The sequence below is a fragment of the Electrophorus electricus genome, chromosome 15, assembly GCF_041902795.1.
Source record: "Electrophorus electricus isolate QZ-2024a chromosome 15, ASM4190279v1, whole genome shotgun sequence".
Lineage (NCBI taxonomy): Eukaryota > Metazoa > Chordata > Actinopteri > Gymnotiformes > Gymnotidae > Electrophorus > Electrophorus electricus.
Genome location: NC_137511.1, coordinates 25,440,776 through 25,466,463, shown reverse-complemented (window position 1 = coordinate 25,466,463; position 25,688 = coordinate 25,440,776). Strand labels below are relative to the sequence as shown.

The following is a 25,688-nucleotide window of genomic DNA, read 5'->3' as shown; positions in this document are numbered from 1 at the left end:
AAACACGAGATTGGTCTACACTATGAGTTATGTCATATGCAGCATTTTTATCAAATTTGGCTTTGACTCTGTTTGCAAAATGTCTGATTATTCCATTGCAAATTAATGTACTGAGCTGCACTCTCTTGTCAACATTCAACTTAGGTCAAGCGATATCCTGCACTAATTTATTTCCAATGTGCAAGTTTCATCTTTGTTGACTTACATTTCTGCCCACTTGTACTAACAGCATGCCAGTGAAAACTTTACATGACACCTACATCAGCTAGGTGTGATTTTTTAAAAACAAAAGCAGTGTTCAGGCAAAATTGGTGAGCCACCTTGAGCTGTCCCACGTTTTCACGTGACGTGGAAGACCTTGGAGGCCACATTAGTGTAGTAGGTAGTGCATCAGTCTAATACTCTGACAAGCTTCTGAGCACCTGTTTATCTGGAATTGACATTAGCTTGCTAAAATAGTGAGCAGACCATGCGGGAGAGTCCTGTCTTTGAATTTGCATATCAGGCCATTTGCAACCCTGAATCAATGACACATGGGGACTCATAATTGAGCTTGAAGAAGTCCAAGGACATAACCCACAAGTGCCCAAAGTATGCAACAGCTGCAATGGCCGAGAGATTAAAGCCTTGGTCATAGGGCGACCCTGTCCACTTCTCTGTATAGATAGACCTCATGTTAAGGTAAACATTACCATAGTAAATTCCTTAAAACGTAACATGCCAATTCTGGACCTGGAGAGTTTAGTTCCAAACGGAATGTAAAGCAAGTGCTAAATGAAATGCAATTTTTCAAGAATCTTAGAGCCAGCTGTATACTCTGTGGAAGACTGGATCACCAGGACAGGAAGTGGGCACTCTAGCTCTTTCTTAATTTGGACATCCCTTAGCAAAAACTTTTAAATAGAGAAGGCATGATCTCACCTCCAGCAACTGGTTGAAGTCAAAGTGGGCTTGTCTGGGAATTGAACCCAGGACCTCTCACACCCAAAGCGAGAATCATACCCCTAGACCAACAAGCCATCATTAAACTCAGTATAGCCCTTTTTTTGACTGGGCAATGTTAAGAAACAGAATTGAGGTGGTCTTTCAGTTCTTTTACTCTTTCATGAAGCGACACTAACATATGGTGCAAGACACCTGTGGATCCAAAGTAAGTATAAAGAGCTCGTTCCCGATTTGAACCTGGAATCCGTCGCACCCTAAGCAAGAATCATACGCCTAGACCAACAAGCCCATTGCATTTGTTTACCTTTGGATTTTTGTCTCATGTCCACATTTGGACACCTTCTGCTCATTTGGCATTCTTGACTTATTACAATTTTCATTTTATTAATTTAGAGTTCTTTTGATGACTGATGACTTTGCAACATTGCAAGGTACATACTTGACAGGTATTATTCCTTGTCATTGATCTACCACTAGAAACAATTCAAAACATGTTTGCAAGACAATTAATTTGATTTGTGAGAATGGGTCAGTGTATGAAAATGATGCAACAACATGCCGGCATGTCACTGAAGGCTGAGGGAATGCAAGCCATCTGCTCTTTGTGACCTTCCACATGCTTAGTTACCTTAGGCATTCTTGAGAGACCTTAACATCAAAGGTAAGGTCATTTCAGCCCTTTGCTATGTTTTTGGCTCTACTGTTGTTCCACCACAGCTGACTTTCCTACTTCACACAAATGGTACTAAAAAATGTGTCGGTAATGGGTACGGAAGCACAACCCAGTTCTGTTCCCGTAGTTCTTCCACCCTACAAAGTCTAGTTGCAAGTCTAATCTAACGTGAATGTTACAGCATAGCCACTGCATTGACAGCATATTTTAAATAGCCTGTAAAAAAAAAAATCCTAAATCTTGCACACTAATACTTTCAGGTAGCAACAACAAACTTGCTGGCTATAATATTGGCCGTGACCAGATGGAGCATTCGGTGTTTTGTGTTGCCAATGATTCAGCAAAACACACGTTTTAAAAACCACTCAGGAAGCCTGCATGCCGACCCTTTAACATAACAAGTTCAAGTTCAAGTTCAAGTTCGGTTTATTTGTCACATACATAGTCATACACAGTACAACACGCAGTGAAATTGTGGAGAGTGCTCTGTCCAAACTGAGGAAGAGAACCAGGGGTGCATAGAGAAAAAAATATATATACAGATAAATATATATTCTATGTATGTACAAAAATATATTAACAATGTATGTACAATATATGTATATTATGATTATATACACAATGTACAATGTATATGGCTGAGTATATATGTACACAATCTACAGAATGTACAGATCCATTGTATAGTACCATATCTACAGTTGTTGTAACAGGTTAATTGAGTATAAATGTAAATCTATATATACAGATGTACAGATATACAGTCATGTTACGTGGTGGTGGTGGTGGTCCCCACAGTTTATCAGTTTCCCTGATTCAGGGCCCGAATGGCCTGTGGGAAGAAGCTCCTCTTCAGTCTCTCTGTTTTGGTCTTCAGGGAGCGGAAGCGCCTCCCTGACCTCAACAGAGAGAAGAGTCTATTGTTGGGATGGGTGGGGTCCTTCACAATTTTCCTGGCCTTGGTTTGGCACCGCTTGTAGTAGGTGGTCTGCAGGTCAGGAAGTTCTGAGTGAGTGATGCGCTCTGCTGAACGCACTACCCTTTGGAGTGCTTGTCTGTCCTGCTTGGTGCCATTTCCAAACCAGACTGTGATGTTCCCCGTGAGGATGCTCTCGATAGTGCAGGTGTAGAAGTTCCGCAGTACCTTGGTGGGCAGTCTGAAGTCCCTTAGGCGTCTAAGGTGGTAAAGACGCTGACGAGCCTTCTTTGCCAGGGAGCTGGTATGGCGGGACCAGGACAGGTCCTGCGAGATGTGAACACCAAGGTACCTGAAACTATCTACTCTCTCCACCGTGGTTCCACTGATCCTCACAGGTTGGTAGTGCCGCTCCTGCTTCTTGCTGCAATCCACGATCAGCTCCTTTGTTTTACTGACGTTTAGGAGGAGATTATTTTCCTGGCACCAGTTTTCTAGGTGTTTAATCTCCTCCAGGTAGGCCCTCTCGTCGTTGTCCGAGATCAGACCCACGACAACGGTGTCATCAGCAAACTTGACAATGGTGTTAGAGCTGGAAGTGGCTGTGCAGTCGTAGGTGTACAGTGAGTAGAGCAGGGGGCTTAGGACACAACCCTGAGGAGCTCCAGTGCTGAGGGTGAGGGTGGATGAGGCGCAGTTGCCCACCCGTAATAATTGTGGTCTGTCTGTTAGGAAGTTGGAGATCCAGTCGCACAGGGATGTATGCAGTCCTAGATCTCCCAACTTAGTAGTGAGTAGGGAGGGAATGATAGTGTTAAATGCTGAACTGTAGTCGACAAATAGCATTTTAACATAATTTCCCCTCCCTTTGTCCAGGTGAGTCAGTGTAGTGTGGAGCAGATGTGCAATCGCATCGTCAGTGGAGCGGTTGTGGCGGTATGCAAACTGCAGTGGGTCCGTGGAGGCTGGCAGTGAAGATGTGATGAAGTCTCTAACTAGCTTTTCAAAGCACTTCATCATGACTGATGTGAGGGCGACAGGGCGGTAGTCATTGAGGTCGGAGGGTCGAGGTTTCTTCGGGACGGGGACGATGGTGGACCGCTTGAAGCTGGACGGGACAATACCGAGCGTCAGGGAGAGATTGAAGATGTCGGTGAATACCGGGGCTAGCTGATCTGCGCAGGCTTTGAGGACCCTCCCGCAGATACCGTCTGGTCCCATCGCCTTCCTGGTATTCACCCTTTTAAACACTCTCCTCACGTCACTCTCCGTGATGATGAGAGGGCGCTGTTCTATGGTGGGCCCCGCGCATGTGCCATTGGCTGCGCCGATAGTGCCATTAGCACTAGCGCCGTTAGCATTGGCGCTGTTAGCACTAGCGCCGTTAGCATTGGTGCTGTTAGCACTAGCGCCGTTAGCATTGGTGCTGTTAGCACTAGCAATGCTAGATGTAGCCTCGAAGCGAGCAAAGAATGTATTCAGCTCGTTCGCCAGAGACTCATCCGCACTCATCAGCCCAGAGGGTGGGCTCCTGTAGTCCGTGATCATCCGTATTCCCTGCCACAGGGATCTAGAGCCACTCTGCTGGAACTGTGTCTCTAGTTTCTTCCCGTAGCGCCGCTTCGCCTCCCTCACCGCCCTGCGCACTCCGTATGCTGCAGACTTGTACTCGTCCATGTTCCCGCTGATGATCCCCGCATTGTAGGCAGCAGTTTGAGAGTTCAGAGCCTCGCGGATGGTTCTGTCCACCCAGGGCTTCTGGTTGGAAAACTTCTTGATGGTGATTCTTGGGATCGTGTCGTCCACCAGTTTCCCAATAAATCCTACTACTGCCTCCGTAAACTCGCTGACATCATCAGTGCTGCGCCGGAACATGTCCCAGTCCGCGTCATCCAGAGCGTCCTGCAGAGTGGCCACCGATTGGTCTGTCCAGCGCGCGACCTCCCTCTGAACCGGAGCTTCCCGTTTCAGCCATTGTTTATATTTTGGTAGGAGGAAGATGGCGGCGTGGTCCGACTTACCAAACGGTGGCTGAGCTAGTGCCTTGTAGCTGTCCTTGTATGGGGTGTAGCAGTGATCTAGTGTCCTATTTCCCCTGGTGGGGAAGGTTACGTGCTGGTAAAGGTTGGGCACCGCACGCTTGAGGTTAGCGCTGTTGAAATCCCCAACCACAATAAGTGCAGCGTCCCGGTGATGTGCCTGAAACTGTGTGAGAGCCTCATGAAGTTCCCACAGTGCAGTGTCCATGTTAGCCTGAGGTGGGATGTACACGGTGTTGATGATGACCGAAGTGAACTCCCGAGGAAGGTAGAAAGGACGAAGTTTGAGGTCGAGCAGCTCCAGGTTGGGTGAGCAGGAGCAGGCGAGAGTAACAACGTTGGCATTGTTGCACCAGCTGTTGTTTACCATCACACACACTCCGCCGCCTCTCGATTTCCCCGAATCTGCCGTCCTGTCCATGCGGTGAACCGAGAAGAACTCGGCCGGCAGGATAGCGTGGTTTGGTACCGCTGGGTTCAGCCACGACTCGGTGAAGCAGAGGAGATTGCAATCCCGAATGTCCCTCTGGAACTTTATCCTGGCCCGGAGGTCGTCTAGCTTGTTATCCAGAGACTGGACGTTGGCTAGCAGGATGCTAGGTAAGGGAGCTCGGTGTGCCCGAGCCCTCAGCCTGTTCCAGCGTGTTCCAATTCAAAACATGTTTGCAAGACAATTAATTTGATTTGTGAGAATGGGTCAGTGTATGAAAATGATGCAACAACATGCCGGCATGTCATTGAAGGCTGAGGGAATGCAAGCCATCTGCTCTTTGTGACCTTCCACATGCTTAGTTACCTTAGGCATTCTTGAGAGACCTTAACATCAAAGGTAAGGTCATTTCAGCCCTTTGCTATGTTTTTGGCTCTACTGTTGTTCCACCACAGCTGACTTTCCTACTTCACACAAATGGTACTAAAAAAATGTGTCGGTAATGGGTACGGAAGCACAACCCAGTTCTGTTCCCGTAGTTCTTCCACCCTACAAAGTCTAGTTGCAAGTCTAATCTAACGTGAATGTTACAGCATAGCCACTGCATTGACAGCATATTTTAAATAGCCTGTAAAAAAAAAAATCCTAAATCTTGCACACTAATACTTTCAGGTAGCAACAACAAACTTGCTGGCTATAATATTGGCCGTGACCAGATGGAGCATTCGGTGTTTTGTGTTGCCAATGATTCAGCAAAACACACGTTTTAAAAACCACTCAGGAAGCCTGCATGCCAACCCTTTAACATAACTCCACCAAACTCGCTGGCTATAAACTGGACCTTGGTCAGAGAGAGCTCACTGATGTTCTTAGCCTGTGAAAAACACATTGGCAATGACATGGCAAAATTAACTTTTAAGAAAACCAACAATGTATGTGCAGCAATGATTAAAAATCACTGACGGAGCCCTTTAAATAGCTCTTTGAGTTACCACAGTCATTAGATGCTTCCAGTTAGACCACATAAAAAATGATTGAACAAAGAAAATCGCTACTGTAAACATTGACATATATAACAAACAGCAGAAAATCACACATTCTAATAACTTTGATCTGATATCGCATAGGTTTGTAGAGAATAGTCCCACTTGTAATATTATAAACCTTGGGCATTCCAAACAGTAAAAAAATTACAAATCATGCAACCCTGAAAAAATGTTAACCAAATTTAAACTTACAACAATGCAGTAGAAAAAAAAGATTATTTAACAAGGAGATTTTCACCAAAGAAGAAGCCATTCTTACTTCCTAGTGTGCTTCTTTTGAATATGTAGAACACAGATTACCTAAAACAATGTCACAGTGTTAAAAATGATAAAGTTGTGAAATGCCTGCAAAATGGGTTCAGCGCAACCTGCTGGTCAGAAAGTCTCCAGCCCCTTATATAGAGCAGAGCGAGTCATAGCTGCTTTGGGTAGGTTAATATCCAAGTCATATCCCAAGATTTGTCTCATTATTTATTATGTTGAGTCTCACCTTTTGTGGTGGATTTCACCAATTATTTCTAACGTGGCTACATTAGTATATCATTATAAGCAATCTGAGATGTGAAGATAAGTGAATCACACATGCAGAATTTCTAACAATAACCTGTTTTGTATAGGCTGGCTAGCTGACCATTCAGTGAAATTAAATGTGGTTGCTGAACTTGTTGCAGGTGGGTCAATTTAATTTGACTTAATTGTGTTTCATTTTTAACTCAGCCACTTGCCATGATGCATAAATTAATCTGAGAATAATTTGTTCTAGCTGCAAGATAGTGCTGACTTATCCTAGCTATACTTTATATTTAGCTTGAAATAATTGAGGTTCATCGCTAGAGGGTGCTGTTATTTATATATTTTTTTGGATTATTGATCAGGTAAAAACTAAAATGGATGAGGTGGACCTTTTCTATGTATCATATGGAATTTGAGTATATGAGTGAATGCTACTATGTAAATGTATAAGAATATGTAGATAAGATTATTATGAGATCATCATTTATAATCAAACACACAACTACCCTATACGATTGTATTAAACAGCTACATGCAAAATCATCCTGGCTGATGAGGTTTTTCCACAATAATGGCTATTAGAATTGTTTCAAAAAATGTTGTTTCTGTAACAGATAGACTGAGTCAAGGATGCACGTGACAAGCCATTTTTCTGTTATCCAAAAACAATCAGAAAACATGGGTTCATGTACATTACCTTACTGATGTATATTTTAAAAGTATTCCAATGCACAGAATAAAATTTTAGTAAATGATAAATATATTTGACCAATGGATGTGTACTAGAAAATAAGAATCGTGACAAAACAAACCGAAAGGTTATCGGCGCATGTATTTCATTTGAGGTGGTGTTGTATTCAGGACATGGAGTGAGTCTGACTCTGAGGAGGAGTGAAACTCTGTAGCCCAGGTAGTTGTTCCAGCATCATACCAAATACACATATTATCACTAGCCCATGACCATCCCCTGTCTGGACACCTAGGTATCAGAAAAATGACAAAACAACAAATTCTACAACATTTCTTTTGGCCATCGATTAGGAGTGATGTTGGACACTGCCGTTCATGCCTTACATGGCCGGAAAACCAAATCAGGTCATTCTGTCTGTTCCTCTGTGCCCCATTCCAGCAGTTGGTGAGCCCTTTGAAAAGGTGTTGGTTGATTGTGTGGGCCCTTTGCCAAAGACCCGTTCTGGGCATTGCTACCTATTGACTATAATGTGTGCTGCCACCACGTAACCTGAGGCAATTCCCCTTCGATAACTAAAATTGAAGAGCTGTTATTAAATTCTGCACTACCTTTGGATTGCCCAAAGTTATACAATCTGACCAAGGCATGAACTTTATGTCACATCTGTTCTCAAAGGTGACAATTGAACTTGGTATACAGCACCAATTCTCCAGTGGGGAGATCTTGCACTCCCACACCCTTTCCTGAATGATCTACCTGCCACATAGCAGTGTCTTGTTTCATGTAGTGCAGAAAGCACATCCTTCTTACCTCCGTGATATCATGGGCATATAAAAACTCTAATCACATCAGATTTAAAATCTTGATGCTGCCCTACAAAGCCAAAAATGGGCCAGGCCCTTGATACATTGAGTCAGTAGTCAAAGCCCGATTCATACCTCAGGTGCTTCGAGCCTCAAGTATGGCTCGGCTTGAAATTCCATGCTCCAAGTCTCATGGAAGACAAGCATTGAGACTCACAGATGGTGAAATGAGCTTCCACTTGCTCTCCTGACAGCAGAGCTCTTGCAGTCTTCAAACACAGACTAAAGACCCATCTATTCATGGAATCTGACAAATGACCCTGCTCCTATATTGACTAACTAAATTAGCACTTATTGTAGGGTAGTATTTATTACACTGATGTTGTCTAACAAACTTTAGTCCTTATGCATTTTGTACTTCTAGGTAACGGCAGTGATCCTTTTATTTCTACAGTATTCTAGATCAGTGGTATATTGGACTCTAAACTACTGTAATGGCTAGGGTGTATTCTATGAGTAAATGACAAAGCCCTTTTGTAAGTCACACTGGATAAAAGTGTCTGCTAAATGCCTTAAATGTAAATGTAAATGGAACAAATACATCTCAAGAATTGACACTGTAGTCCCGAGACAAGTCAAGAGAGAAAATGTACAATCCAAAGTCAAGATGGACAGTTACCAAGCACTACCCTTCACATAATTGTCAAGTCACAATATTTAATGTCATTACAATATTTGACACCAGCAAAGCATTTGATGTAGTTTATGAAATTGACAAAATTTTTCCATGCTCTTCAGTCTTGGCCTTGATGGTATGCATGTTTTGTCATGTCTGCTTAGAGATAATGTCGCCACTGGGCATCAAATTCTCTCCCAGGTGCTTTATCAAAGTATTGATCCACAATGTGCTAGTGTCTTGATTCATATAAGTAGAAAAGAGCAACTGTGGGTGTAGGATTCGATGTTATCATTCCTAAAAAGGGTGCCAAGTCACCGGTTTGTCTGCAGTGCACTAAGAATAGGAATACTCCCTGCCGGGGAAACAACCCAAGAATTTCTGCCTGAGAGGCAGAGATACTATCTAATATACTAACAAGGACAGATGCATGTGTGTTAAAAGAAACTGACTGAGATGTACACATCCCACAGGTTTTGAAGTATTTTGGATCAGTGCACATACAACAGAAAGTTTTTTAAACACATTCTGGTGATGTTGACCCTGTCTTCATTTTCCTCTTTTAACAATGTTGGTGTGCTGGCTTATGATTTGTATTTCTTTTCGAATTCTTGTAAAAATGCAAAATATTCAAAGCATTTTGGCTATCCCTGTGTGATAAACACGAGATTGGTCTACACTATGAGTTATGTCATATGCAGCATTTTTATCAAATTTGGCTTTGACTCTGTTTGCAAAATGTCTGATTATTCCATTGCAAATTAATGTACTGAGCTGCACTCTCTTGTCAACATTCAACTTAGGTCAAGCGATATCCTGCACTAATTTATTTCCAATGTGCAAGTTTCATCTTAGTTGACTTACATTTCTGCCCACTTGTACTAACAGCATGCCAGTGAAAACTTTACATGACACCTACATCAGCTAGGTGTGATTTTTTAAAAACAAAAGCAGTGTTCAGGCAAAATTGGTGAGCCACCTTGAGCTGTCCCACGTTTTCACGTGGAAGACCTTGGAGGCCACATTAGTGTAGTAGGTAGTACATCAGTCTAATACTCTGACAAGCTTCTGAGCACCTGTTTATCTGGATTTGACATTAGCTTGCTAAAATAGTGAGCAGACCATGCGGGAGAGTCCTGTCTTTGAATTTGCATATCAGGCCATTTGCAACCCTGAATCAATGACACATGGGGACTCATAATTGAGCGTGAAGAAGTCCAAGGACATAACCCACAAGTGCCCAAAGTATGCAACAGCTGCAATGGCCGAGAGGTTAAGGCGTTGGACTTGAAATCCAATGGGGGATCCCCGCGCAGGTTCGACTCCTGCTTGCAGCGTAAGGAGATGACATGTTTCTGTTCTGATTCCTTTACTGGAAGAATGAGTGTACAGTGTCCTCTAGGTCTACTTTTGCATATGCTTGCCATGCCATTTGCAACTTTGTGCCAGGGAAACTGTAGGAGTCCTAGGAATTGATGCAGAAATAGCTGCTTTGTCCATAAGTTGTGATGGCCCAGGAATTAAGGTGTTGGTGTGGAACTCCAATGTAGTCTCTCGCAGAATAGAGGATTTAGTTGCTTATTTGAAGTGATTTCTGCAGAGACATCATGCCACCAGTGGGGAGAGATTGCATTCCCAGATCCTTTACTGAACGATCTATCTGCCACATAGCAGTGTCTTGTTTCATGTAGAGGAGAAAGCAAATCCTTTTTACCTGCGTGATGTAAAGGACATGTAAAAACTCTTCAACTATTGGACATTCATCTTAGCTCAGAGAAAGTTCTGGAAGACTATTTCTCACATGCAAATTGCAATGGTGTTTGCCTATGATTCTCTTCCATGTCTTGCACCAGCATTCCAGGGACAGCGGCCTCTTTTCTCTTTAACTATAACTATAACACTTTAGCTCTTACACTGTTCACTCCAGTGCCCACCCACAAGTCACTAACAAGATGATGTACGTGCAAGTAACAGCAGTAGTAGCCGCAGCACAACTGGTGTTCAATCTTCCGAAGTTCACACGTGTTACCCCGCTGCTGCGCTCCCTTCGTTTGCTTCCAGTAGCTGCACACATCAGATTTAAAATCTTGACGCTTAACTACAAAGTCAAAAATGGTGCAGCCCCTTGTTACATTGAGTCAATGGTCAAAGCCTGATTTGTACCTCGAGTGCTTCGAACCTCAGGTATGGCTCGGCGTGAAATTCCATGCTTCAAGTCTCATGGAAGACAAGTGTTTAGATTACTATCTGTTCTGGCTCACAGAAGATGGAATAAACTTCCATTTGCTGTCTTGACAGCAGAGTCCCTTGCAGTCTTCAAACACAGACTAAAGATCTATCTATTCATGGAATATTTAAAGGACAAATGACCCTGCTCCTATATTGACTAACAAACTTTGGTGCTTATTGTTTATTGCACTTATCATTGTTTAAGATAGACCTTATGCATTTTGTACTTCTAGGCAACAGCAGTGATCCCTTTTTTCTACAGTATTCTAGATCATTGGTATGTTGGACTCTAATCTACTGTAATGGCTAGGATGTATTCTATGAGTAAATGACAAAGCACTTTTGTAAGTCGCTCTGGATAAGAGTGTCTGGGAAATGCCGTAAATGTAAATGTATATGTATATGTAACAAGTACATCTCAGGACTTGACATTCAAGTCATATCCCAAGATAGGTCTCCTTTCGCATATGCTTGCCATGCCATTTGCAACTTCGTGCCAGTGAAACTGTAGGAGTCCTACGAATTGATGCAGAAATAGCTGCTTTGTCCATAAGTTGTGATGGCCCAGGAATTAAGGTGTTGGTGTGGAACTCCAATGTAGTCTCTTGCAGAATAGAGAATTTAGTTGCTTATTTGAAGTGATGTGGACTCATAATTGACACATGTGGACTCATAATTGAGCTTGAAGAAGTCCAAGGACATAACCCACAAGTGCCCAAAGTATGCAACAGCTGCAATGGCCGAGAGATTAAGGCCTTGGTCATAGGGCGACCCTGTCCACTTCTCTGTATAGATAGACCTCATGTTAAGGTAAGCATTACCATAGTAAATTCCTTAAAACGTAACATGCCAATTCTGGACCTGGAGAGTTTAGTTCCAAACGGAATGTAAAGCAAGTGCTAAATGAAATGCAATTTTTCAAGAATCTTAGAGCCAGCTGTATACTCTGTGGAAGACTGGATCACCAGGACAGGAAGTGGGCACTCTAGCTCTTTCTTAATTTGGACATCCCTTAGCAAAAACTTTTAAATAGAGAAGGCATGATCTCACCTCCAGCAACTGGTTGAAGTCAAAGTGGGCTTGTCTGGGAATTGAACCCAGGACCTCTCACACCCAAAGCGAGAATCATACCCCTAGACCAACAAGCCATCATTAAACTCAGTATAGCCCTTTTTTTGACTGGGCAATGTTAAGAAACAGAATTGAGGTGGTCTTTCAGTTCTTTTACTCTTTCATGAAGCGACACTAACATATGGTGCAAGACACCTGTGGATCCAAAGTAAGTATAAAGAGCTCGTTCCCGATTTGAACCTGGAATCCGTCGCACCCTAAGCAGGAATCATACGCCTAGACCAACAAGCCCATTGCATTTGTTTACCTTTGGATTTTTGTCTCATGTCCACATTTGGACACCTTCTGCTCATTTGGCATTCTTGACTTATTACAATTTTCATTTTATTAATTTAGAGTTCTTTTGATGACTGATGACTTTGCAACATTGCAAGGTACATACTTGACAGGTATTATTCCTTGTCATTGATCTACCACTAGAAACAATTCAAAACATGTTTGCAAGACAATTAATTTGATTTGTGAGAATGGGTCAGTGTATGAAAATGATGCAACAACATGCCGGCATGTCATTGAAGGCTGAGGGAATGCAAGCCATCTGCTCTTTGTGACCTTCCACATGCTTAGTTACCTTAGGCATTCTTGAGAGACCTTAACATCAAAGGTAAGGTCATTTCAGCCCTTTGCTATGTTTTTGGCTCTACTGTTGTTCCACCACAGCTGACTTTCCTACTTCACACAAATGGTACTAAAAAATGTGTCGGTAAAGGGTACGGAAGCACAACCCAGTTCTGTTCCCGTAGTTCTTCCACCCTACAAAGTCTAGTTGAAAGTCTAATCTAACGTGAATGTTACAGCATAGCCACTGCATTGACAGCATATTTTAAATAGCCTGTAAAAAAAAAAAACCTAAATCTTGCACACTAATACTTTCAGGTAGCAACAACAAACTTGCTGGCTATAATATTGGCCGTGACCAGATGGAGCATTCGGTGTTTTGTGTTGCCAATGATTCAGCAAAACACACGTTTTAAAAACCACTCAGGAAGCCCGCATGCCAACCCTTTAACATAACTCCACCAAACTCGCTGGCTATAAACTAGACCTTGGTCAGAGAGAGCTCACTGATGTTCTTAGCCTGTGAAAAACACATTGGCAATGACATGGCAAAATTAACTTTTAAGAAAACCAACAATGTATGTGCAGCAATGATTAAAAATCACTGACGGAGCCCTTTAAATAGCTCTTTGAGTTACCACAGTCATTAGATGCTTCCAGTTAGACCACATAAAAAATGATTGAACAAAGAAAATCGCTACTGTAAACATTGACATATATAACAAACAGCAGAAAATCACACATTCTAATAACTTTGATCTGATATCGCATAGGTTTGTAGAGAATAGTCCCACTTGTAATATTATAAACCTTGGGCATTCCAAACAGTAAAAAAATTACAAATCATGCAACCCTGAAAAAATGTTAACCAAATTTAAACTTACAACAATGCAGTAGAAAAAAAAGATTATTTAACAAGGAGATTTTCACCAAAGAAGAAGCCATTCTTACTTCCTAGTGTGCTTCTTTTGAATATGTAGAACACAGATTACCTAAAACAATGTCACAGTGTTAAAAATGATAAAGTTGTGAAATGCCTGCAAAATGGGTTCAGCGCAACCTGCTGGTCAGAAAGTCTCCAGCCCCTTATATAGAGCAGAGCGAGTCATAGCTGCTTTGGGTAGGTTAATATCCAAGTCATATCCCAAGATTTGTCTCATTATTTATTATGTTGAGTCTCACCTTTTGTGGTGGATTTCACCAATTATTTCTAACGTGGATACATTAGTATATCATTATAAGCAATCTGAGATGTGAAGATAAGTGAATCACACATGCAGAATTTCTAACAATAACCTGTTTTGTATAGGCTGGCTAGCTGACCATTCAGTGAAATTAAATGTGGTTGCTGAACTTGTTGCAGGTGGGTCAATTTAATTTGACTTAATTGTGTTTCATTTTTAACTCAGCCACTTGCCATGATGCATAAATTAATCTGAGAATAATTTGTTCTAGCTGCAAGATAGTGCTGACTTATCCTAGCTATACTTTATATTTAGCTTGAAATAATTGAGGTTCATCGCTAGAGGGTGCTGTTATTTATATATTTTTTTGGATTATTGATCAGGTAAAAACTAAAATGGATGAGGTGGACCTTTTCTATGTATCATATGGAATTTGAGTATATGAGTGAATGCTACTATGTAAATGTATAAGAATATGTAGATAAGATTATTATGAGATCATCATTTATAATCAAACACACAACTACCCTATACGATTGTATTAAACAGCTACATGCAAAATCATCCTGGCTGATGAGGTTTTTCCACAATAATGGCTATTAGAATTGTCTCAAAAAATGTTGTTTCTGTAACAGATAGACTGAGTCAAGGATGCACGTGACAAGCCATTTTTCTGTTATCCAAAAACAATCAGAAAACATGGGTTCATGTACATTACCTTACTGATGTATATTTTAAAAGTATTCCAATGCACAGAATAAAATTTTAGTAAATGATAAATATATTTGACCAATGGATGTGTACTAGAAAATAAGAATCGTGACAAAACAAACCGAAAGGTTATCGGCGCATGTATTTCATTTGAGGTGGTGTTGTATTCAGGACATGGAGTGAGTCTGATTCTGAGGAGGAGTGAAACTCTGTAGCCCAGGTAGTTGTTCCAGCATCATACCAAATACACATATTATCACTAGCCCATGACCATCCCCTGTCTGGACACCTAGGTATCAGAAAAATGACAAAACAACAAATTCTACAACATTTCTTTTGGCCATCGATTAGGAGTGATGTTGGACACTGCCGTTCATGCCTTACATGGCCGGAAAACCAAATCAGGTCATTCTGTCTGTTCCTCTGTGCCCCATTCCAGCAGTTGGTGAGCCCTTTGAAAAGGTGTTGGTTGATTGTGTGGGCCCTTTGCCAAAGACCCGTTCTGGGCATTGCTACCTATTGACTATAATGTGTGCTGCCACCACGTAACCTGAGGCAATTCCCCTTCGATAACTAAAATTGAAGAGCTGTTATTAAATTCTGCACTACCTTTGGATTGCCCAAAGTTATACAATCTGACCAAGGCATGAACTTTATGTCACATCTGTTCTCAAAGGTGACAATTGAACTTGGTATACAGCACCAATTCTCCAGTGGGGAGATCTTGCACTCCCACACCCTTTCCTGAATGATCTACCTGCCACATAGCAGTGTCTTGTTTCATGTAGTGCAGAAAGCACATCCTTCTTACCTCCGTGATATCATGGGCATATAAAAACTCTAATCACATCAGATTTAAAATCTTGATGCTGCCCTACAAAGCCAAAAATGGGCCAGGCCCTTGATACATTGAGTCAGTAGTCAAAGCCCGATTCATACCTCAGGTGCTTCGAGCCTCAAGTATGGCTCGGCTTGAAATTCCATGCTCCAAGTCTCATGGAAGACAAGCATTGAGACTCACAGATGGTGAAATGAGCTTCCACTTGCTCTCCTGACAGCAGAGCTCTTGCAGTCTTCAAACACAGACTAAAGACCCATCTATTCATGGAATCTGACAAATGACCCTGCTCCTATATTGACTAACTAAATTAGCACTTATTGTAGGGTAGTATTTATTACACTGATGTTGTCTAACAAACTTTAGTCCTTATGCATTTTGTACTTCTAGGTAACGGCAGTGATCCTTTTATTTCTACAGTATTCTAGATCAGTGGTATATTGGACTCTAAACTACTGTAATGGCTAGGGTGTATTCTATGAGTAAATGACAAAGCCCTTTTGTAAGTCACACTGGATAAAAGTGTCTGCTAAATGCCTTAAATGTAAATGTAAATGGAACAAATACATCTCAAGAATTGACACTGTAGTCCCGAGACAAGTCAAGAGAGAAAATGTACAATCCAAAGTCAAGATGGACAGTTACCAAGCACTACCCTTCACATAATTGTCAAGTCACAATATTTAATGTCATTACAATATTTGACACCAGCAAAGCATTTGATGTAGTTTATGAAATTGACAAAATTTTTCCATGCTCTTCAGTCTTGGCCTTGATGGTATGCATGTTTTGTCATGTCTGCTTAGAGATAATGTCGCCACTGGGCATCAAATTCTCTCCCAGGTGCTTTATCAAAGTATTGATCCACAATGTGCTAGTGTCTTGATTCATATAAGTAGAAAAGAGCAACTGTGGGTGTAGGATTCGATGTTATCATTCCTAAAAAGGGTGCCAAGTCACCGGTTTGTCTGCAGTGCACTAAGAATAGGAATACTCCCTGCTGGGGAAACAACCCAAGAATTTCTGCCTGAGAGGCAGAGATACTATCTAATATACTAACAAGGACAGATGCATGTGTGTTAAAAGAAACTGACTGAGATGTACACATCCCACAGGTTTTGAAGTATTTTGGATCAGTGCACATACAAGAGAAAGTTTTTTAAACACATTCTGGTGATGTTGACCCTGTCTTCATTTTCCTCTTTTAACAATGTTGGTGTGCTGGCTTATGATTTGTATTTCTTTTCGAATTCTTGTAAAAATGCAAAATATTCAAAGCATTTTGACTATCCCTGTGTGATAAACACGAGATTGGTCTACACTATGAGTTATGTCATATGCAGCATTTTTATCAAATTTGGCTTTGACTCTGTTTGCAAAATGTCTGATTATTCCATTGCAAATTAATGTACTGAGCTGCACTCTCTTGTCAACATTCAACTTAGGTCAAGCGATATCCTGCACTAATTTATTTCCAATGTGCAAGTTTCATCTTTGTTGACTTACATTTCTGCCCACTTGTACTAACAGCATGCCAGTGAAAACTTTACATGACACCTACATCAGCTAGGTGTGATTTTTTAAAAACAAAAGCAGTGTTCAGGCAAAATTGGTGAGCCACCTTGAGCTGTCCCACGTTTTCACGTGACGTGGAAGACCTTGGAGGCCACATTAGTGTAGTAGGTAGTGCATCAGTCTAATACTCTGACAAGCTTCTGAGCACCTGTTTATCTGGAATTGACATTAGCTTGCTAAAATAGTGAGCAGACCATGCGGGAGAGTCCTGTCTTTGAATTTGCATATCAGGCCATTTGCAACCCTGAATCAATGACACATGGGGACTCATAATTGAGCTTGAAGAAGTCCAAGGACATAACCCACAAGTGCCCAAAGTATGCAACAGCTGCAATGGCCGAGAGATTAAAGCCTTGGTCATAGGGCGACCCTGTCCACTTCTCTGTATAGATAGACCTCATGTTAAGGTAAACATTACCATAGTAAATTCCTTAAAACGTAACATGCCAATTCTGGACCTGGAGAGTTTAGTTCCAAACGGAATGTAAAGCAAGTGCTAAATGAAATGCAATTTTTCAAGAATCTTAGAGCCAGCTGTATACTCTGTGGAAGACTGGATCACCAGGACAGGAAGTGGGCACTCTAGCTCTTTCTTAATTTGGACATCCCTTAGCAAAAACTTTTAAATAGAGAAGGCATGATCTCACCTCCAGCAACTGGTTGAAGTCAAAGTGGGCTTGTCTGGGAATTGAACCCAGGACCTCTCACACCCAAAGCAAGAATCATACCCCTAGACCAACAAGCCATCATTAAACTCAGTATAGCCCTTTTTTTGACTGGGCAATGTTAAGAAACAGAATTGAGGTGGTCTTTCAGTTCTTTTACTCTTTCATGAAGCGACACTAACATATGGTGCAAGACACCTGTGGATCCAAAGTAAGTATAAAGAGCTCGTTCCCGATTTGAACCTGGAATCCGTCGCACCCTAAGCAAGAATCATACGCCTAGACCAACAAGCCCATTGCATTTGTTTACCTTTGGATTTTTGTCTCATGTCCACATTTGGACACCTTCTGCTCATTTGGCATTCTTGACTTATTACAATTTTCATTTTATTAATTTAGAGTTCTTTTGATGACTGATGACTTTGCAACATTGCAAGGTACATACTTGACAGGTATTATTCCTTGTCATTGATCTACCACTAGAAACAATTCAAAACATGTTTGCAAGATAATTAATTTGATTTGTGAGAATGGGTCAGTGTATGAAAATGATGCAACAACATGCCGGCATGTCATTGAAGGCTGAGGGAATGCAAGCCATCTGCTCTTTGTGACCTTCCACATGCTTAGTTACCTTAGGCATTCTTGAGAGACCTTAACATCAAAGGTAAGGTCATTTCAGCCCTTTGCTATGTTTTTGGCTCTACTGTTGTTCCACCACAGCTGACTTTCCTACTTCACACAAATGGTACTAAAAAATGTGTCGGTAAAGGGTACGGAAGCACAACCCAGTTCTGTTCCCGTAGTTCTTCCACCCTACAAAGTCTAGTTGCAAGTCTAATCTAACGTGAATGTTACAGCATAGCCACTGCATTGACAGCATATTTTAAATAGCCTGTAAAAAAAAAAAACCTAAATCTTGCACACTAATACTTTCAGGTAGCAACAACAAACTTGCTGGCTATAATATTGGCCGTGACCAGATGGAGCATTCGGTGTTTTGTGTTGCCAATGATTCAGCAAAACACACGTTTTAAAAACCACTCAGGAAGCCCGCATGCCAACCCTTTAACATAACTCCACCAAACTCGCTGGCTATAAACTAGACCTTGGTCAGAGAGAGCTCACTGATGTTCTTAGCCTGTGAAAAACACATTGGCAATGACATGGCAAAATTAACTTTTAAGAAAACCAACAATGTATGTGCAGCAATGATTAAAAATCACTGACGGAGCCCTTTAAATAGCTCTTTGAGTTACCACAGTCATTAGATGCTTCCAGTTAGACCACATAAAAAATGATTGAACAAAGAAAATCGCTACTGTAAACATTGACATATATAACAAACAGCAGAAAATCACACATTCTAATAACTTTGATCTGATATCGCATAGGTTTGTAGAGAATAGTCCCACTTGTAATATTATAAACCTTGGGCATTCCAAACAGTAAAAAAATTACAAATCATGCAACCCTGAAAAAATGTTAACCAAATTTAAACTTACAACAATGCAGTAGAAAAAAAAGATTATTTAACAAGGAGATTTTCACCAAAGAAGAAGCCATTCTTACTTCCTAGTGTGCTTCTTTTGAATATGTAGAACACAGATTACCTAAAACAATGTCACAGTGTTAAAAATGATAAAGTTGTGAAATGCCTGCAAAATGGGTTCAGCGCAACCTGCTGGTCAGAAAGTCTCCAGCCCCTTATATAGAGCAGAGCGAGTCATAGCTGCTTTGGGTAGGTTAATATCCAAGTCATATCCCAAGATTTGTCTCATTATTTATTATGTTGAGTCTCACCTTTTGTGGTGGATTTCACCAATTATTTCTAACGTGGATACATTAGTATATCATTATAAGCAATCTGAGATGTGAAGATAAGTGAATCACACATGCAGAATTTCTAACAATAACCTGTTTTGTATAGGCTGGCTAGCTGACCATTCAGTGAAATTAAATGTGGTTGCTGAACTTGTTGCAGGTGGGTCAATTTAATTTGACTTAATTGTGTTTCATTTTTAACTCAGCCACTTGCCATGATGCATAAATTAATCTGAGAATAATTTGTTCTAGCTGCAAGATAGTGCTGACTTATCCTAGCTATACTTTATATTTAGCTTGAAATAATTGAGGTTCATCGCTAGAGGGTGCTGTTATTTATATATTTTTTTGGATTATTGATCAGGTAAAAACTAAAATGGATGAGGTGGACCTTTTCTATGTATCATATGGAATTTGAGTATATGAGTGAATGCTACTATGTAAATGTATAAGAATATGTAGATAAGATTATTATGAGATCATCATTTATAATCAAACACACAACTACCCTATACGATTGTATTAAACAGCTACATGCAAAATCATCCTGGCTGATGAGGTTTTTCCACAATAATGGCTATTAGAATTGTCTCAAAAAATGTTGTTTCTGTAACAGATAGACTGAGTCAAGGATGCACGTGACAAGCCATTTTTCTGTTATCCAAAAACAATCAGAAAACATGGGTTCATGTACATTACCTTACTGATGTATATTTTAAAAGTATTCCAATGCACAGAATAAAATTTTAGTAAATGATAAATATATTTGACCAATGGATGTGTACTAGAAAATAAGAATCGTGACAAAACAAACCGAAAGGTTATCGGCGCATGTATTTCATTTGAGGTGGTGTTGTATTCAGGACATGGAGTGAGTCTGATTCTGAGGAGGAGTGAAACTCTGTAGCCCAGGTAGTTGTTCCAGCATCATACCAAATACACATATTATCACTAGCCCATGACCATCCCCTGTCTGGACACCTAGGTATCAGAAAAATGACAAAACAACAAATTCTACAACATTTCTTTTGGCCATCGATTAGGAGTGATGTTGGACACTGCCGTTCATGCCTTACATGGCCGGAAAACCAAATCAGGTCATTCTGTCTGTTCCTCTGTGCCCCATTCCAGCAGTTGGTGAGCCCTTTGAAAAGGTGTTGGTTGATTGTGTGGGCCCTTTGCCAAAGACCCGTTCTGGGCATTGCTACCTATTGACTATAATGTGTGCTGCCACCACGTAACCTGAGGCAATTCCCCTTCGATAACTAAAATTGAAGAGCTGTTATTAAATTCTGCACTACCTTTGGATTGCCCAAAGTTATACAATCTGACCAAGGCATGAACTTTATGTCACATCTGTTCTCAAAGGTGACAATTGAACTTGGTATACAGCACCAATTCTCCAGTGGGGAGATCTTGCACTCCCACACCCTTTCCTGAATGATCTACCTGCCACATAGCAGTGTCTTGTTTCATGTAGTGCAGAAAGCACATCCTTCTTACCTCCGTGATATCATGGGCATATAAAAACTCTAATCACATCAGATTTAAAATCTTGATGCTGCCCTACAAAGCCAAAAATGGGCCAGGCCCTTGATACATTGAGTCAGTAGTCAAAGCCCGATTCATACCTCAGGTGCTTCGAGCCTCAAGTATGGCTCGGCTTGAAATTCCATGCTCCAAGTCTCATGGAAGACAAGCATTGAGACTCACAGATGGTGAAATGAGCTTCCACTTGCTCTCCTGACAGCAGAGCTCTTGCAGTCTTCAAACACAGACTAAAGACCCATCTATTCATGGAATCTGACAAATGACCCTGCTCCTATATTGACTAACTAAATTAGCACTTATTGTAGGGTAGTATTTATTACACTGATGTTGTCTAACAAACTTTAGTCCTTATGCATTTTGTACTTCTAGGTAACGGCAGTGATCCTTTTATTTCTACAGTATTCTAGATCAGTGGTATATTGGACTCTAAACTACTGTAATGGCTAGGGTGTATTCTATGAGTAAATGACAAAGCCCTTTTGTAAGTCACACTGGATAAAAGTGTCTGCTAAATGCCTTAAATGTAAATGTAATTGGAACAAATACATCTCAAGAATTGACACTGTAGTCCCGAGACAAGTCAAGAGAGAAAATGTACAATCCAAAGTCAAGATGGACAGTTACCAAGCACTACCCTTCACATAATTGTCAAGTCACAATATTTAATGTCATTACAATATTTGACACCAGCAAAGCATTTGATGTAGTTTATGAAATTGACAAAATTTTTCCATGCTCTTCAGTCTTGGCCTTGATGGTATGCATGTTTTGTCATGTCTGCTTAGAGATAATGTCGCCACTGGGCATCAAATTCTCTCCCAGGTGCTTTATCAAAGTATTGATCCACAATGTGCTAGTGTCTTGATTCATATAAGTAGAAAAGAGCAACTGTGGGTGTAGGATTCGATGTTATCATTCCTAAAAAGGGTGCCAAGTCACCGGTTTGTCTGCAGTGCACTAAGAATAGGAATACTCCCTGCTGGGGAAACAACCCAAGAATTTCTGCCTGAGAGGCAGAGATACTATCTAATATACTAACAAGGACAGATGCATGTGTGTTAAAAGAAACTGACTGAGATGTACACATCCCACAGGTTTTGAAGTATTTTGGATCAGTGCACATACAAGAGAAAGTTTTTTAAACACATTCTGGTGATGTTGACCCTGTCTTCATTTTCCTCTTTTAACAATGTTGGTGTGCTGGCTTATGATTTGTATTTCTTTTCGAATTCTTGTAAAAATGCAAAATATTCAAAGCATTTTGACTATCCCTGTGTGATAAACACGAGATTGGTCTACACTATGAGTTATGTCATATGCAGCATTTTTATCAAATTTGGCTTTGACTCTGTTTGCAAAATGTCTGATTATTCCATTGCAAATTAATGTACTGAGCTGCACTCTCTTGTCAACATTCAACTTAGGTCAAGCGATATCCTGCACTAATTTATTTCCAATGTGCAAGTTTCATCTTTGTTGACTTACATTTCTGCCCACTTGTACTAACAGCATGCCAGTGAAAACTTTACATGACACCTACATCAGCTAGGTGTGATTTTTTAAAAACAAAAGCAGTGTTCAGGCAAAATTGGTGAGCCACCTTGAGCTGTCCCACGTTTTCACGTGACGTGGAAGACCTTGGAGGCCACATTAGTGTAGTAGGTAGTGCATCAGTCTAATACTCTGACAAGCTTCTGAGCACCTGTTTATCTGGAATTGACATTAGCTTGCTAAAATAGTGAGCAGACCATGCGGGAGAGTCCTGTCTTTGAATTTGCATATCAGGCCATTTGCAACCCTGAATCAATGACACATGGGGACTCATAATTGAGCTTGAAGAAGTCCAAGGACATAACCCACAAGTGCCCAAAGTATGCAACAGCTGCAATGGCCGAGAGATTAAAGCCTTGGTCATAGGGCGACCCTGTCCACTTCTCTGTATAGATAGACCTCATGTTAAGGTAAACATTACCATAGTAAATTCCTTAAAACGTAACATGCCAATTCTGGACCTGGAGAGTTTAGTTCCAAACGGAATGTAAAGCAAGTGCTAAATGAAATGCAATTTTTCAAGAATCTTAGAGCCAGCTGTATACTCTGTGGAAGACTGGATCACCAGGACAGGAAGTGGGCACTCTAGCTCTTTCTTAATTTGGACATCCCTTAGCAAAAACTTTTAAATAGAGAAGGCATGATCTCACCTCCAGCAACTGGTTGAAGTCAAAGTGGGCTTGTCTGGGAATTGAACCCAGGACCTCTCACACCCAAAGCAAGAATCATACCCCTAGACCAACAAGCCATCATTAAACTCACTATAACCCTTTTTTTGACTGGGCAATGTTAAGAAACAGAATTGAGGTGGTCTTTCAGTTCTTTTACTCTTTCATGAAGCGACACTAACATATGGTGCAAGACACCTGTGGATCCAAAGTAAGTATAAAGAGCTCATTCCCGATTTGAACCTGGAATCCGTCGCACCCTAAGCAAGAATCATACGCCTAGACCAACAAGCCCATTGCATTTGTTTACCTTTGGATTTTTGTCTCATGTCCACATTTGGACACCCTCTGCTCAGTTGGCATTCTTGACTTATTACAATTTTCATTTTATTAATTTAGAGTTCTTTTGATGACTGATGACTTTGCAACATTGCAAGGTACATACTTGACAGGTATTATTCCTTGTCATTGATCTACCACTAGAAACAATTCAAAACATGTTTGCAAGACAATTAATTTGATTTGTGAGAATGGGTCAGTGTATGAAAATGATGCAACAACATGCCGGCATGTCATTGAAGGCTGAGGGAATGCAAGCCATCTGCTCTTTGTGACCTTCCACATGCTTAGTTACCTTAGGCATTCTTGAGAGACCTTAACATCAAAGGTAAGGTCATTTCAGCCCTTTGCTATGTTTTTGGCTCTACTGTTGTTCCACCACAGCTGACTTTCCTACTTCACACAAATGGTACTAAAAAATGTGTCGGTAATGGGTACGGAAGCACAACCCAGTTCTGTTCCCGTAGTTCTTCCACCCTACAAAGTCTAGTTGCAAGTCTAATCTAACGTGAATGTTACAGCATAGCCACTGCATTGACAGCATATTTTAAATAGCCTGTAAAAAAAAAAATCCTAAATCTTGCACACTAATACTTTCAGGTAGCAACAACAAACTTGCTGGCTATAATATTGGCCGTGACCAGATGGAGCATTCGGTGTTTTGTGTTGCCAATGATTCAGCAAAACACACGTTTTAAAAACCACTCAGGAAGCCTGCATGCCGACCCTTTAACATAACAAGTTCAAGTTCAAGTTCAAGTTCGGTTTATTTGTCACATACATAGTCATACACAGTACAACACGCAGTGAAATGGTGGAGAGTGCTCTGTCCAAACTGAGGAAGAGAACCAGGGGTGCATAGAGAAAAAAATATATATACAGATAAATATATATTCTATGTATGTACAAAAATATATTAACAATGTATGTACAATATATGTATATTATGATTATATACACAATGTACAATGTATATGGCTGAGTATATATGTACACAATCTACAGAATGTACAGATCCATTGTATAGTACCATATCTACAGTTGTTGTAACAGGTTAATTGAGTATAAATGTAAATCTATATATACAGATGTACAGATATACAGTCATGTTACGTGGTGGTGGTGGTGGTCCCCACAGTTTATCAGTTTCCCTGATTCAGGGCCCGAATGGCCTGTGGGAAGAAGCTCCTCTTCAGTCTCTCTGTTTTGGTCTTCAGGGAGCGGAAGCGCCTCCCTGACCTCAACAGAGAGAAGAGTCTATTGTTGGGATGGGTGGGGTCCTTCACAATTTTCCTGGCCTTGGTTTGGCACCGCTTGTAGTAGGTGGTCTGCAGGTCAGGAAGTTCCGAGTGAGTGATGCGCTCTGCTGAACGCACTACCCTTTGGAGTGCTTGTCTGTCCTGCTTGGTGCCATTTCCAAACCAGACTGTGATGTTCCCCGTGAGGATGCTCTCGATAGTGCAGGTGTAGAAGTTCCGCAGTACCTTGGTGGGCAGTCTGAAGTCCCTTAGGCATCTGAGGTGGTAAAGACGCTGACGAGCCTTCTTTGCCAGGGAGCTGGTATGGCGGGACCAGGACAGGTCCTGCGAGATGTGAACACCAAGGTACCTGAAACTATCTACTCTCTCCACCGTGGTTCCACTGATCCTCACAGGTTGGTAGTGCCGCTCCTGCTTCTTGCTGCAATCCACGATCAGCTCCTTTGTTTTACTGACGTTTAGGAGGAGATTATTTTCCTGGCACCAGTTTTCTAGGTGTTTAATCTCCTCCAGGTAGGCCCTCTCGTCGTTGTCCGAGATCAGACCCACGACAACGGTGTCATCAGCAAACTTGACAATGGTGTTAGAGCTGGAAGTGGCTGTGCAGTCGTAGGTGTACAGTGAGTAAAGCAGGGGGCTTAGGACACAACCCTGAGGAGCTCCAGTGCTGAGGGTGAGGGTGGATGAGGCGCAGTTGCCCACCCGTAATAATTGTGGTCTGTCTGTTAGGAAGTTGGAGATCCAGTCGCACAGGGATGTATGCAGTCCTAGATCTCCCAACTTAGTAGTGAGTAGGGAGGGAATGATAGTGTTAAATGCTGAACTGTAGTCGACAAATAGCATTTTAACATAATTTCCCCTCCCTTTGTCCAG

At 41.2% G+C, this 25,688-nt stretch overlaps 5 non-coding genes across 5 annotated transcripts; 1 reads left to right on the top strand and 4 right to left on the bottom strand.

Annotated features, from left to right (window-relative positions):
* Positions 1-947: 947 nt before the first annotated feature.
* trnap-ugg (transfer RNA proline (anticodon UGG)) lies at positions 948-1,019 on the bottom strand. Its single transcript has one exon. It is a non-coding gene; the product is annotated as a tRNA-Pro (tRNA).
* Positions 1,020-9,987: 8,968 nt separating this feature from the next.
* On the top strand, positions 9,988-10,069 carry trnas-uga (transfer RNA serine (anticodon UGA)). Its single transcript has one exon. It is a non-coding gene; the product is annotated as a tRNA-Ser (tRNA).
* A 1,968-nt stretch (positions 10,070-12,037) lies between these two features.
* trnap-ugg (transfer RNA proline (anticodon UGG)) lies at positions 12,038-12,109 on the bottom strand. The gene has a single exon. It is a non-coding gene; the product is annotated as a tRNA-Pro (tRNA).
* A 5,522-nt stretch (positions 12,110-17,631) lies between these two features.
* Positions 17,632-17,703, bottom strand: trnap-ugg (transfer RNA proline (anticodon UGG)). The gene has a single exon. It is a non-coding gene; the product is annotated as a tRNA-Pro (tRNA).
* A 5,522-nt stretch (positions 17,704-23,225) lies between these two features.
* Positions 23,226-23,297, bottom strand: trnap-ugg (transfer RNA proline (anticodon UGG)). The gene has a single exon. It is a non-coding gene; the product is annotated as a tRNA-Pro (tRNA).
* Between the last annotated feature and the right edge of the window lie 2,391 nt (positions 23,298-25,688).